The sequence below is a fragment of the Meles meles genome, unplaced genomic scaffold (genome assembly GCF_922984935.1).
Source record: "Meles meles unplaced genomic scaffold, mMelMel3.1 paternal haplotype, whole genome shotgun sequence".
Lineage (NCBI taxonomy): Eukaryota > Metazoa > Chordata > Mammalia > Carnivora > Mustelidae > Meles > Meles meles.
The window spans coordinates 1,127,433-1,144,072 of NW_025721613.1; the positions used below are offsets into that span (position 1 = coordinate 1,127,433).

Genomic DNA, 16,640 nt, shown 5'->3' on the forward strand with positions numbered 1-16,640 from the left:
TTTTTCAGAGTCCATAGTCTCTCATGGTTCATCTCCCCTTCCAGTTTCCCTCAACTCCCTCTCCTCTCCATCTCCCCATGTCCTCCGTGTTATTTGTTATGCTCCACAAATAAGTGAAACCATATGATACTTGACTCTCTCTGCTTGACTTACTTCGCTCAGCATAATCTCCTCCAGTCCCGTCCATGTTGCTACAAAAGCTGGGTATTCATCCTTTCTGATGGAGGCATAATACTCCATCGTGTATATGTACCACATCTTCCTTATCCATTCATCCGTTGAAGGGCATCTTGGTTCTTTCCACAGTTTGGCGACCGTAGCCATTGCTGCAATAAACATCAGGGTACAGATGGCCCTTCTTTTCACTACATCTGTACCTTTGGGGTAAATACCCATCAGTGCAATTGCAGGGTCATAGGGAAGCTCTATTCTTAATTTCTTCAGGAGTCTCCACACTGTTCTCCAAAGTGGCTGCACTAACTTGCATTCCCACAAACAGTGGAAGAGGGTTCCCCTTTCTCCACATCCTCTCCAACACACGTTGTTTCCTGTCTTGCTAATTTTGGCCATTCTAACTGGTGTCAGGTGGTATCTCAATGTGGTTTTAATTTGAATCTCCCTGATGGCTAGTGATGATGAACATTTTTTCACGTGTCTGATAGTCATTTGTATGTCTTCATTGGAGAAGTGTCTGTTCATATCTTCTGCCCATTTTTCGATATGATTATCTGTTTTGTGTGTGTTGAGTTTGAGAAGTTCTTTATAGATCCTGGATATCAACCTTTTGTCTGTACTGTCATTTGCAAATATCAAAAAGAAGTATTTTTTGGGTGTTCTGTGCCAGGCAATATTGTGAATTGCTTGCCTACACTTATTAATTTAATTATCCAAAATCATCCTCAGCTCTATGTACCATCACCATTCACAATAGAAAAGTGGGAGCAAACCTCAGAAAAAAAGAAAACAAACAATTCTGATTATCCTATTTATGTTGGTAAGCCATTCTTCCTTAGTCCCATTCCATCAGCACATTCCACTTTGACTCTCTTGCTAAATGTTGGAAAACGGAGGACACACACCCATTTTTATAACACGGGAAGGTTTTGTTTTGTCTGTTTTGTTTTGTTTTCTTTTGAGCCAGACTCTGAGCTTTTCATAACAATCCTAAGTAGTTTACATTTGTTACTTATAATACATTTAAAATAGTTTTTGTGAACAATATCAAGTTCAAATAAAAAAAAACAAATACCATCATTACTAAAAGTATTTGATCTAAATTTAGATGTTGAATTATCTGTTTTATTGTGTTATGTTAGTCACCATACAATACATCATTAGTCTTTATTTTTTTTAAGACTTTATTTATTTGTTTGACGGACAGAGAGAGAGAGAGAGAGATCACAAGTAGGCAGAGAGCAAGCAGAGGGGGAGGGGGAAGCAGCCTCCCTGCTTAGCAGAGAGCTCAATGCAGGGCTTAATCCCAGGACCCTGAGATCATCACTTGAGCCTAAGGCAGAGGTTTAACCCAGTGAGCACCAGGTGCCCCACATCATCAGTTTCCGATGTAGTGTTCAATGAGTCATTGTTTGTGTATAGCACCTATTGCTCCATGCAATATGTGCCCTCCTTTTTTTTTTTTTTTTTAGATTTATTTATTTGACAGACAGAGATTACAAGTAGGCAGAGAGGCAGGCAGAGAGAGAGAGAGGAGGAAGCAGGCTCCCAGCCAAGCAGAGAGCCCGATGCGGGGCTCGATCCCAGGACCCTGGGATCATGACCTGAGCTGAAGGCAGAGGCTTTAACCTGCTGAGCCACCCAGGCGCCCACAATATGTGCCCTCCTTAATAGCCACCACTAGACTCACCCACCCTCCCACCCTCCTCCCTTCTAACACTCTGAGTTTGTCTTTTGGAGGGGGATAGGAACCATGAGAGACTGTGGACTCCAGGAATGATCTTAAAGGTAGTAAAGACATCAGCTTTAGGGACGTTGGCTTGTACAGACCCTTCCAAAGATCCTATCTTAACTGAACGTTGTATTTTTTTTTCTTAAAGAAAGCACCAAAGACTGTCCATTTCAGGATTCTGAAATTATAGTTTTGTCCCATGATAGTCTTAAGTTATTTCCAGCAATGACTAACCTTGATGTAAGTGTTGATGACTTATGGGATTCAAACTTTATTTAAAAGCTGAGATCTGAATTACATAATTCCTTTTTGTCCCCTCTGAGGACAAGCAGGTGTGATTTATTGCTGACATTTTCTTTGGGGAGAAAGCCTTTTCACAACTAAGTCATTTTATAGGAAAGTAAGAGTCACTAAATTTTTTTTTTCCATTTTATTTATTTTTTCAGCGTAACAGTATTCATTCTTTTTGCACAACACCCATTGCTCCATGCAAAACGTGCCCTCCCCATTACCCACCACCTGTTCCCCCAACCTCCCACCCCTGACCCTTCAAAACCCTCAGGTTGTTTTTCAGAGTCCATAGTCTCTTATGGTTCGCCTCCCCTTCCAAATTTTTTTTTTAATAAACATATAATGTATTTTTATCCCAGGGGTACAGGTCTGTGAATACAATAAAGTGTTTTATAAGTTCTATGTTTTCAGATGAGTCCTGGTTATTATTAATACTTTCATTTTGATATTTACCTTCTCACTGCCTAATAATATTTAAGGAGATGACATAGTTTCTATACGTTAGGCTTTCATTCCTACTCATTTCTTTATTTTCTATCTGTGGATATGATTATCTGACACTTTTGAATTAAAAAATGGATATTAAATATTTTAATAAAGTAGAATTTAAAATTCAGGGGAAGTTGGGGGATGATAATGTGGGAATATGTGTCAGCTGTGATAAAAATTAGAAGAGGTTTTATTATGATGAAAATAACTACAAATATAATTGCTTATTAGTTAAATTTGTTTTGGTGTAAGTGTTCAACTTTCAGTTTATGGATCTCCTATTTAATTTGTTCTTAAATCTTCCATGATGATTCTAAATTTTAATATTGGTACTTCTTTCTTACCAAAATTTCTGGTTTTGGATTACACATACTTAATATAGTATTGTTCTTAGAAGTGTTTAAGATAGTGCTATCCGTAATTACTTTGCTCATATTGGATTTCCAAGCCATTGCTTAATACACCAGTGGTATATTGTAATTATATTTATTTAGGATTGAGAATTGTAAGTTTTAAATTAGTGAACATAATATCATACAAGCTGTCATTCCTCAATGTTTACTTTTTATTAAAGGGAATTGAGCCACTCATTAGGAATTTTAACTGTATGTAGAAATTTATCCTGGAAGTTGTAGTAGGATTCTGGGAGTAATGTTTTTTTTTTCTTTTGGGGAAAGAAGATGCATGATATATTTTACGTGCCTCTAATTGCAACTCCAACTTTGGCACACATTCCTCATCTATCAGGAGAAATATTTTCTTGATGTATAACACATTAAATGTTGCATAGCTTAAAATTAACTTCTTCATATTTATGGAAATGTTTTTACAGCATTCAATGTTTTTAGTATTTAGCATAGTATTATTTTTTGGAAACAGAACTGGCAAAAAACCTGATTAGAAAATATGTATATGTTTTACAAAGGCCTAAGTATTCTGTAATTATTGAAATGTTTTGTATTCATACTTTATTACTGCTGTTATAGACTAAAGTTGAGTGATTTAACATTGGGGAGAACTTCTTACAGCATTCAATGGTTCACGTGCATACCACAGTATTATCCTTGGATTCAGAGATGGAAGGAAGCTGGAATAAAGAACTCTTTTTATGCTTAACAAATGGCCTAAGCATTCTGTACTTTTCCAAAAGAAAGTAAGACGAGGAAACATGTATTTTTCAAACTGGACAGAAATTTAAATTACTTTTAGGATGCCCATAAAAACACTGGGAAATTGGCCACAAATTGGACAATCTGGAAGAAATGGATGCATTCCTAGAGACATATAAACTACCACAACTGAACCAGGAAGAAATAGAAAACCTGAACAGGCCCATAACCAGTAAGGAGATTGAAACAGTCATCAAAAATCTCCAAACAAACAAAAGCCCAGGGCCAGACGGCTTCCCAGGGGAATTCTACCAAACATTTAAAGAAGAACTCATTCCTATTCTCCTGAAACTGTTCCAAAAAATAGAAATGGAAGGAAAACTTCCAAACTCATTTTATGAGGCCAGCATCACCTTGATCCCAAAACCAGACAAGGATCCCACCAAAAAAGAGAACTACAGACCAATATCCTTGATGAACACAGACGCAAAAATTCTCGCCAAAATACTAGCCAATAGGATTCAACAGTACATTAAAAGGATTATTCACCACGATCAAGTGGGATTTATTCCAGGGCTGCAGGGTTGGTTCAACATCCGCAAATCAATCAATGTGATAGAACACATTAATAAAAGAAAGAACAAGAACCATATGATACTCTCAATAGATGCTGAAAAAGCATTTGACAAAGTACAGCATCCCTTCCTGATCAAAACTCTTCAAAGTGTAGGGATAGAGGGCACATACCTCAATATTATCAAAGCCATCTATGAAAAACCCACCGCAAATATCATTCTCAATGGAGAAAAACTGAAAGCTTTTCCGTTAAGGTCAGGAACACGGCAGGGATGTCCATTATCACCACTGCTATTCAACATAGTACTAGAAGTCCTAGCCTCAGCAATCAGACAACAAAAAGAAATTAAAGGCATCCAAATTGGTAAAGAAGAAGTCAAACTATCACTCTTCACAGATGATATGATACTATATGTGGAAAACCCAAAAGACTCCACTCCAAAACTGCTAGAACTTGTTCAGGAATTCAGTAAAGTGTCAGGATATAAAATCAATGCACAGAAATCAGTTGCATTTCTGTACACCAACAACAAGACTGAAGAAAGAGAAATTAAGGAGTCAATCCCATTTACAATTGTACCCAAAACTATAAGATACCTAGGAATAAACCTAACCAAAGAGACTAAGAATCTATACACAGAAAATTATAAAGTACTCATGAAAGAAATTGAGGAAGACACAAAAAAATGGAAAAATGTTCCATGCTCCTGGATTGGAAGAATAAATATTGTGAAAATGTCTATGCTACCTAAAGCAATCTACACATTTAATGCAATCCCTATCAAAATACCATCCATTTTTTTCAAAGAAATGGAACAAATAATCCTAAAATTTATATGGAACCAGAAAAGACCTCGAATAGCCAAAGGAATATTGAAGAACAAAGCCAAAGTTGGTGGCATTACAATTCCGGACTTCAAGCTCTATTACAAAGCTGTCATCATCAAGACAGCATGGTACTGGCACAAAAACAGACACATAGATCAGTGGAACAGAATAGAGAGCCCAGAAATCGACCCTCAGCTCTATGGTCAACTAATCTTCGACAAAGCAGGAAAGAATGTCCAATGGAAAAAAGACAGCCTCTTCAATAAATGGTGCTGGGAAAATTGGACAGCCACATGCAGAAAAATGAAATTGGACCACTTCCTTACACCACACACAAAAATAGACTCCAAATGGATGAAGGACCTCAATGTGAGAAAGGAATCCATCAAAATCCTTGAGGAGAATGCAGGCAGCAACCTCTTCGACCTCAGCCGTAGCAACATCTTCCTAGGAACAACGGCAAAGGCAAGGGAAGCAAGGGCAAAAATGAACTGTTGGGATTTCATCAAGATCAAAAGCTTTTGCACAGCAAAGGAAACAGTTAACAAAACCAAAAGACAACTGACAGAATGGGAGAAGATATTTGCAAATGACATATCAGATAAAGGGCTAGTATCCAAAATCTATAAGGAACTTAGCAAACTCAACACCCAAAGAACAAACAATCCAATCAAGAAATGGGCAGAGGACATGAACAGACATTTCTGCAAAGAAGACATCCAGATGGCCAACAGACACATGAAAAAGTGCTCCACATCACTCGGCATCAGGGAAATACAAATCACAACCACAATGAGATATCACCTCACACCAGTCAGAATGGCTAAAATGAACAAGTCAGGAAATGACAGATCCTGACGAGGATGTGGAGAAAGGGGAACCCTCCTCCACTGTTGGTGGGAATGCAAGCTGGTGCAACCACTCTGGAAAACAGCATGGAGGTTCCTCAAAATGTTGAAAATAGAACTACCCTATGACCCAGCAATTGCACTACTGGGTATTTACCCTAAAGATACAAACATAGTGATCCGAAGGGGCACGTGTACCCGAATGTTTATAGCAGCAATGTCTACAATAGCCAGACTATGGAAAGAACCTAGATGTCCATCAACAGATGAATGGATAAAGAAGATGTGGTATATATACACAATGGAATACTATGCAGCCATCAAAAGAAATGAAATCTTGCCATTTGTGACGACGTGGATGGAACTAGAGCGTATCATGCTTAGTGAAATAAGTCAATCGGAGAAAGACAACTATCATATGATCTCCCTGATATGAGGACATGGAGAAGCAACATGGGGGGGTAGGAGATAGGAGAAGAATAAATGAAACAAGATGGGATTGGGAGGGAGACAAACCATAAATGACTCTTAATCTCACAAAACAAACTGGGGGTTGCTGCGGGGAGGTGGGATTGGGGGAGGGGGAGCGGGCTATGGACATTGGGGAGGGGAAGCGAACCATAAGAGACTATGGACTCTGAAAAACAACCTGAGGGTTTTGAAGGGTCAGGGGTGGGAGGTTGGGGCAACCTGAGGGTTTTGAAGGGTCAGGGGTGGGAGGTTGGGGGAACAGGTGGTGGGTAATGGAGAGGGCACGTTTTGCATGGAGCACTGGGTGTTGTGCAAAAAGAATGAATACTGTTACGCTGAAAAAATAAATAAAATGAAACTCAAAAAAAATAAAAAATAAAAAAAAATAAAAACAAAAACAAAAAAACAAAAAAAAAAAACCACTGGGAAATTGATTGGGATTAATTCATCTAGTGATCAAAAGAGAAAAAAAAAGTGAAGGCTAAGGGAAATTGAGCAACCTTACATTCTCTAAAATGTGCCCTGTGTGTAACGATTTTGACTAAACTCTGATTTTGACTAAACTCTGATCATACAGGACTTACTCTCTGAAAGTTACTGTAATAAGATAATTTGTTTTCCCCTCATCTAAGGAAGAAAATAGAAGTGGCGTACGGTCTTGAAATTTCATTTGGCTGAGAAAATGCTATGGAGGCAATAAAAGCATGTAGTAATAATCACTTTCTTTTTCCTTAAAGGATTTTCATGGAATCTCGGGATATGATCTGTTCTGATGTGTTTCAGTTTAAACTATGAAGACGGGAAACCAATGTGTAGAAACAGATTTTATACTTTCTGGTCTTTTCCAATATGGTCAAATGGACACTTTCCTCTTTGTTGCCATTGTAACCCTCTTTTCAGTGGCTCTGGTGGGGAATATCATACTGGTCCTTCTCATTCAGTTGGACATCATACTCCACACTCCAATGTCCTACTCAGTCAGCTCTCCTTTATTGACATGATGTACATCTCCACCACCGTGCCCAAGATGACCACTGACTTCCTGACAAAGAGTAAGATCATTACATTTTTAGGTTGTGAAATTCAAGCATTTGTATTCTTGACACTTGGTGGAACTGAAGCCCTTCTCCTTGGTTTCATGTCCTATGATTGATATGTAGCCATCTGTCACCCTTTACACTATCCTGTACTTATGAGCAAGAATATCTGTTGGTTCATGGTCACATGCACATGGGGCAGTAGCTCTATCAATGCTTTAGTGCATACGTTGTATGCTTTTCAACTTCCATTTTGTAGGTCTCGAATTGTTAACCACCTTTTCTGTGAAGTTCCATCTCTGGTACCACTGGTGTGTCAGGATACTTCCCAGTATGAGCATACAATCCTCCTAAGTGGGTTTATCATTCTGCTGCTACCATTCATGGCCATTCTAGCTTCCTATGTCCGTATACTTACTGTGGTGTTCCAGGTGAGCTCAGGTAAAGGACAGACAAAAGCTATCTCCACTTGTTCCTCTCACCTAATTGTGGCAAGCCTATTTTATATGACTACCCTCTCCACCTATGCAAGGCCACACTCCTTGCATTCTCCAGAACAGGATAAGGCAGTGGCAGTGTTTTACACCATCATCACACCTCTTCTGAATCCATTCATCTACAGCCTGAGAAATAAAGAGGTTACTGGTGCCCTGAAAAGACTGTTGGCATAATTGATATTTGTACAGGATATGTCACTTTAGGAACCCCTTATTGATTGAGATTGACCAATATAGATCACTTTACCTAGAATACTGTTTGGAATATGTTAATCTAAAGGATATTTATGCAATAAATTGATAAATATATTGATTCTTGCTCATTTCAGGATGGCTTAATCATAGTTATTGAAGCTACATGCTTTTCCAAATTGAAACCTCGAAAAAATGGTGTTATTGTCAACAGTATTTGGCTTCTGGGAATACATTTCAACTGTTAACTCAATGTTTGCATCTTGAATCATGTATTTTGTAATGTCCTCCTTAATGTCTGAATGTAGTGAGTAGGAAATATACTATACTCAAGCACGTGATATTAAAAGTATAATAAGGAAACTGTAATATATGTCACTGTAAGTAGTTCACTCATGTCTACATTCATTCAAAAGTGATGTACGGTTATGTCTGTTGTGCTAGTATAGACACTGGTGATGTGGCAGTAAACAATGATAAAAACTGACAGAATGCTCTGATCTCATTAAGATTTCATTCCATTGCAGGGGGACATAATAAAATAAAATAAAATAAAATAAAACAAAATAAAATAAAACAACATAAAGTAAGATAGGATAAAATAAGATAAAACAAAACAGACTTGAAAAATCTGGAGTACACCAACCAGTAGTAACTATTAGGGGCAAAAAAAAAAAAAGTTAAAAATTGGCTTAGAGAAAGTGAGAGAATTTTCTGGTTTTATATATAATAGTCCAATGTAGGGACAACCAAGAGAATGATAGTTGGTCAAAAATTGAATGGAAATGAGTTAATAATTCATACAGATTTCTCATTAGGAATGCTCTAGGCATAGGAGGAAGCCAATGAAAATGTCTTAAAGAGTAAATAAGCATGGCAAGTAAATGAAAATCAAAGTATAACATCAAAGCTAATGGAAAAAAGACAGAAATTGTAGAAATGAATGACGATAATGGAGGATTTAAAATGTTAGGTTGACCATGGTAAGCATTTGGGCTTTAATCCAAGAAAATTGGCAGGCATTGGTGTGGTTCTACAGAAAACTGAAAATCACAATTGTGTTTCCATTACAGGAGCACAGTTGTTAAAAGATACTGCCTTGGATAAAAGTGGTAATGGTAGAGTAGCAAGAACTGGCCAGTCTCTGGAAATAGTGGAAAGCAGACATTTGAGACTTATGGTGAGATTATGATGTGAAGTGTGAGGTAATTAGAAAAGCAGAGAATTGAGGGGAACCTGACTGGCTCAGTCAGTAGAGCATGAAACCTCTCATCTTGGGATTGTGAATTTTAGCCCCGGGTTGGGTTTAGAGATTACTTAAAAATAAAATGTTAAAAAAAAAGTATAGCAGATAATCGGGCTAAGAGACTGTAATAAACAACTGGAAGTAAGAAATCATTATTATCACCATTGAGGAAAAACACAGGAACAACATTTCCATCACCCACTTCCTTAGTGCTCCTTCACTACTAGCACCTCAACTATGCAGTGGTCATTATTCTGACTCCCATCAACATTAAATGGAAACCCTTACTAATATAATCAAACAACAACTTCTCTGGAGCTTCCAGGTTCTTTTTTTTTTTTTCAATGTTAACAGAAGCTATATATATATATACCTTGGTAATACAAGGAATAATGCTATTGTTTTTATTGCTGAGTTGAACTCCATTGTACAAATATATTATGATTGCCTTCATAGGATCATTTGATATTTTCATCTATTATGAATAAAAATGTTATATCCCTCTCTACACAAAAATATTCTTTGGGAAACATTCACTCAATTATTTTATTGTATTCCTAGGCATAAAACTGTTTGGTCATAGGTAAGATATATGTTTAATAAAAAAATAAACAGTTGTATTAATATCAAATATTCTAATCAAAATATTGAAACTTCTTGGTGCTTAAGGGTTGGGAAAGTAATGGTTTGATGCTAAATTTAAATACATATTTTTGTGAAATACTTTAGAGACACATTGATATCAACTGTGTGTTTGCTATTAATAAATTCTATAAGAATTTAAATTTTGTTAGGACCACTCATTCTTGGTTCAAGATAAGTTACTGTATTTGGCCCATAAATATTTTTCTTAATGTAGCTTATTTGTTTAGAATATACTATGCATCTGTAAGTCAACCACCAATCCAATAATTAAAACATTGTTAAATGTTTTAGAAATTGTGGAGCATAATGAATAACATGGAGGACATTGGGAGAAGGAGAGGAGAAGGGAGTTGGGTGAAATCAGAGGGGGAGATGAACCATGAGAGACTGTGGACCCTGAGAAACAAACTGAGGGTTTTGGAGGTGAGGGGAGTGAGCCTGGTGGTGGGTTTTAAGGAGGGCATGCATTGCATGGAGCACTGGGTGTGATGCATAAACAATGAATCTTGGAACACTGAAAAAATAAAATAAAGTTAAAATGTCAAAAAAAAAAGAAATTGTTAGATCTCTTCAGAATGTCTACTCTGTCTTTTTGTTTCCTCCATTGCTCTGAGTTTCTAGACTACGATTGTCTTGTTATCTTATAGTATTACCAAATATATATTCATGGACAACTATGGAATGCTTATCATCCATGGGAGCTTTGAACTCTATAAAAACCATCTTATGTGTTACATCACATTTTTCAGAGCCTCTCTTCATTTGACATTATTTTACTATATATATTTTATATATTTTATTTTATTGTATATATAATATATATTATATATAAATATATATTTATATATATAAATATAATATATTATAATATATATTATATATTATATATTAATTATATTATATGTAATATATATAAATATATATTCCTACTCAGATAAAATTCTGTTTTATAATTTTATCACATATCTGTTTATATTTTGATTGACTTAAGATGGATAACTTTCAGTTTTGTGCTATTATGTATGGTGTATTTATGGATATTTATGTATATGACCCCTGCTTCCCATAGACAATAACTTATACAGGGCATATGTATATTACTGGAATTGCTGGTTTGTGGGATATGAAAAAGATCATGGGTTTAGAATTGGGCAACATTTTTTCCAAAGTGGCTGTAACAATTTTCATTTGTAAGATAAATATATAGACCAGAAAGTATAAAATCTGTTTCTACACATTGGTTTCCCGTCTTCATAGTTTAAACTGAAACACATCAGAACAGATCATATCCCGAGATTCCATGAAAATCCTTTAAGGAAAAAGAAAGTGATTATTACTACATGCTTTTATTGCCTCCATAGCATTTTCTCAGCCAAATGAAATTTCAAGACTGTACGCCACTTCTATTTTCTTCCTTAGATGAGGGGAAAACAAATTATCTTATTACAGTAACTTTCAGAGAGTAAGTCCTGTATGATCAGAGTTTAGTCAAAATCAGAGTTTAGTCAAAATCGTTACACACAGGGCACATTTTAGAGAATGTAAGGTTGCTCAATTTCCCTTAGCCTTCACTTTTTTTTTCTCTTTTGATCACTAGATGAATTAATCCCAATCAATTTCCCAGTGGTTTTTTTTTTTGTTTTTTTGTTTTTGTTTTTATTTTTTTTTATTTTTTATTTTTTTTGAGTTTCATTTTATTTATTTTTTCAGCGTAACAGTATTCATTCTTTTTGCACAACACCCAGTGCTCCATGCAAAACGTGCCCTCTCCATTACCCACCACCTGTTCCCCCAACCTCCCACCCCTGACCCTTCAAAACCCTCAGGTTGCCCCAACCTCCCACCCCTGACCCTTCAAAACCCTCAGGTTGTTTTTCAGAGTCCATAGTCTCTTATGGTTCGCTTCCCCTCCCCAATGTCCATAGCCCGCTCCCCCTCCCCCAATCCCACCTCCCCGCAGCAACCCCCAGTTTGTTTTGTGAGATTAAGAGTCATTTATGGTTTGTCTCCCTCCCAATCCCATCTTGTTTCATTTATTCTTCTCCTATCTCCTACCCCCCCATGTTGCTTCTCCATGTCCTCATATCAGGGAGATCATATGATAGTTGTCTTTCTCCGATTGACTTATTTCACTAAGCATGATACGCTCTAGTTCCATCCACGTCGTCACAAATGGCAAGATTTCATTTCTTTTGATGGCTGCATAGTATTCCATTGTGTATATATACCACATCTTCTTTATCCATTCATCTGTTGATGGACATCTAGGTTCTTTCCATAGTCTGGCTATTGTAGACACTGCTGCTATAAACATTCGGGTACACGTGCCCCGTCGGATCACTATGTTTGTATCTTTAGGGTAAATACCCAGTAGTGCAATTGCTGGGTCATAGGGTAGTTCTATTTTCAACATTTTGAGGAACCTCCATGCTGTTTTCCAGAGTGGTTGCACCAGCTTGCATTCCCACCAACAGTGGAGGAGGGTTCCCCTTTCTCCACATCCTCGCCAGCATCTGTCATTTCCTAACTTGTTAATTTTAGCCATTCTGACTGGTGTGAGGTGATATCTCATTGTGGTTTTGATTTGTATTTCCCTGATGCCGAGTGACGTGGAGCACTTTTTCATGTGTCTGTTGGCCATCTGGATGTCTTCTTTGCAGAAATGTCTGTTCATGTCCTCTGCCCATTTCTTGATTGGATTGTTTGTTCTTTGGGTGTTGAGTTTGCTAAGTTCCTTATAGATTTTGGATACTAGCCCTTTATCTGATATGTCGTTTGCAAATATCTTCTCCCATTCTGTCAGTTGTCTTTTGGTTTTGTTAACTGTTTCCTTTGCTGTGCAAAAGCTTTTGATCTTGATGAAATCCCAACAGTTCATTTTTGCCCTTGCTTCCCTTGCCTTTGCCGTTGTTCCTAGGAAGATGTTGCTACGGCTGAGGTCGAAGAGGTTGCTGCCTGCATTCTCCTCAAGGATTTTGATGGATTCCTTTCTCACATTGAGTTCCTTCATCCATTTGGAGTCTATTTTCGTGTGTGGTGTAAGGAAGTGGTCCAATTTCATTTTTCTGCATGTGGCTGTCCAATTTTCCCAGCACCATTTATTGAAGAGGCTGTCTTTTTTCCATTGGACATTCTTTCCTGCTTTGTCGAAGATTAGTTGACCATAGAGCTGAGGGTCGATTTCTGGGCTCTCTATTCTGTTCCACTGATCTATGTGTCTGTTTTTGTGCCAGTACCATGCTGTCTTGATGATGACAGCTTTGTAATAGAGCTTGAAGTCCGGAATTGTGATGCCACCAACTTTGGCTTTGTTCTTCAATATTCCTTTGGCTATTCGAGGTCTTTTCTGGTTCCATATAAATTTTAGGATTATTTGTTCCATTTCTTTGAAAAAAATGGATGGTATTTTGATAGGGATTGCATTAAATGTGTAGATTGCTTTAGGTAGCATAGACATTTTCACAATATTTATTCTTCCAATCCAGGAGCATGGAACATTTTTCCATTTTTTTGTGTCTTCCTCAATTTCTTTCATGAGTACTTTATAATTTTCTGTGTATAGATTCTTAGTCTCTTTGGTTAGGTTTATTCCTAGGTATCTTATAGTTTTGGGTACAATTGTAAATGGGATTGACTCCTTAATTTCTCTTTCTTCAGTCTTGTTGTTGGTGTACAGAAATGCAACTGATTTCTGTGCATTGATTTTATATCCTGACACTTTACTGAATTCCTGAACAAGTTCTAGCAGTTTTGGAGTGGAGTCTTTTGGGTTTTCCACATATAGTATCATATCATCTGTGAAGAGTGATAGTTTGACTTCTTCTTTACCAATTTGGATGCCTTTAATTTCTTTTTGTTGTCTGATTGCTGAGGCTAGGACTTCTAGTACTATGTTGAATAGCAGTGGTGATAATGGACATCCCTGCCGTGTTCCTGACCTTAACGGAAAAGCTTTCAGTTTTTCTCCATTGAGAATGATATTTGCGGTGGGTTTTTCATAGATGGCTTTGATAATATTGAGGTATGTGCCCTCTATCCCTACACTTTGAAGAGTTTTGATCAGGAAGGGATGCTGTACTTTGTCAAATGCTTTTTCAGCATCTATTGAGAGTATCATATGGTTCTTGTTCTTTCTTTTATTAATGTGTTCTATCACATTGATTGATTTGCGGATGTTGAACCAACCCTGCAGCCCTGGAATAAATCCCACTTGATCGTGGTGAATAATCCTTTTAATGTACTGTTGAATCCTATTGGCTAGTATTTTGGCGAGAATTTTTGCGTCTGTGTTCATCAAGGATATTGGTCTGTAGTTCTCTTTTTTGGTGGGATCCTTGTCTGGTTTTGGGATCAAGGTGATGCTGGCCTCATAAAATGAGTTTGGAAGTTTTCCTTCCATTTCTATTTTTTGGAACAGTTTCAGGAGAATAGGAATGAGTTCTTCTTTAAATGTTTGGTAGAATTCCCCTGGGAAGCCGTCTGGCCCTGGGCTTTTGTTTGTTTGGAGATTTTTGATGACTGTTTCAATCTCCTTACTGGTTATGGGCCTGTTCAGGTTTTCTATTTCTTCCTGGTTCAGTTGTGGTAGTTTATATGTCTCTAGGAATGCATCCATTTCTTCCAGATTGTCCAATTTGTGGCCAATTTCCCAGTGTTTTTATGGGCATCCTAAAAGTAATTTAAATTTCTGTCCAGTTTGAAAAATACATGTTTCCTCGTCTTACTTTCTTTTGGAAAAGTACAGAATGCTTAGGCCATTTGTTAAGCATAAAAAGAGTTCTTTATTCCAGCTTCCTTCCATCTCTGAATCCAAGGATAATACTGTGGTATGCACGTGAACCATTGAATGCTGTAAGAAGTTCTCCCCAATGTTAAATCACTCAACTTTAGTCTATAACAGCAGTAATAAAGTATGAATACAAAACATTTCAATAATTACAGAATACTTAGGCCTTTGTAAAACATATACATATTTTCTAATCAGGTTTTTTGCCAGTTCTGTTTCCAAAAAATAATACTATGCTAAATACTAAAAACATTGAATGCTGTAAAAACATTTCCATAAATATGAAGAAGTTAATTTTAAGCTATGCAACATTTAATGTGTTATACATCAAGAAAATATTTCTCCTGATAGATGAGGAATGTGTGCCAAAGTTGGAGTTGCAATTAGAGGCACGTAAAATATATCATGCATCTTCTTTCCCCAAAAGAAAAAAAAAACATTACTCCCAGAATCCTACTACAACTTCCAGGATAAATTTCTACATACAGTTAAAATTCCTAATGAGTGGCTCAATTCCCTTTAATAAAAAGTAAACATTGAGGAATGACAGCTTGTATGATATTATGTTCACTAATTTAAAACTTACAATTCTCAATCCTAAATAAATATAATTACAATATACCACTGGTGTATTAAGCAATGGCTTGGAAATCCAATATGAGCAAAGTAATTACGGATAGCACTATCTTAAACACTTCTAAGAACAATACTATATTAAGTATGTGTAATCCAAAACCAGAAATTTTGGTAAGAAAGAAGTACCAATATTAAAATTTAGAATCATCATGGAAGATTTAAGAACAAATTAAATAGGAGATCCATAAACTGAAAGTTGAACACTTACACCAAAACAAATTTAACTAATAAGCAATTATATTTGTAGTTATTTTCATCATAATAAAACCTCTTCTAATTTTTATCACAGCTGACACATATTCCCACATTATCATCCCCCAACTTCCCCTGAATTTTAAATTCTACTTTATTAAAATATTTAATATCCATTTTTTAATTCAAAAGTGTCAGATAATCATATCCACAGATAGAAAATAAAGAAATGAGTAGGAATGAAAGCCTAACGTATAGAAACTATGTCATCTCCTTAAATATTATTAGGCAGTGAGAAGGTAAATATCAAAATGAAAGTATTAATAATAACCAGGACTCATCTGAAAACATAGAACTTATAAAACACTTTATTGTATTCACAGACCTGTACCCCTGGGATAAAAATACATTATATGTTTATTAAAAAAAAAATTTGGAAGGGGAGGCGAACCATAAGAGACTATGGACTCTGAAAAACAACCTGAGGGTTTTGAAGGGTCAGGGGTGGGAGGTTGGGGGAACAGGTGGTGGGTAATGGGGAGGGCACGTTTTGCATGGAGCAATGGGTGTTGTGCAAAAAGAATGAATACTGTTACGCTGAAAAAATAAATAAAATGGAAAAAAAAAATTTAGTGACTCTTACTTTCCTATAAAATGACTTAGTTGTGAAAAGGCTTTCTCCCCAAAGAAAATGTCAGCAATAAATCACACCTGCTTGTCCTCAGAGGGGACAAAAAGGAATTATGTAATTCAGATCTCAGCTTTTAAATAAAGTTTGAATCCCATAAGTCATCAACACTTACATCAAGGTTAGTCATTGCTGGAAATAACTTAAGACTATCATGGGACAAAACTATAATTTCAGAATCCTGAAATGGACAGTCTTTGGTG

General features: G+C 36.5%; 1 pseudogene; it reads left to right on the forward strand.

Moving 5' to 3' along the window:
* The first annotated feature begins 7,309 nt into the window (after nucleotides 1–7,309).
* On the forward strand, nucleotides 7,310–8,226 carry LOC123936601 (annotated as a pseudogene).
* The last annotated feature ends 8,414 nt before the right edge of the window (nucleotides 8,227–16,640 follow it).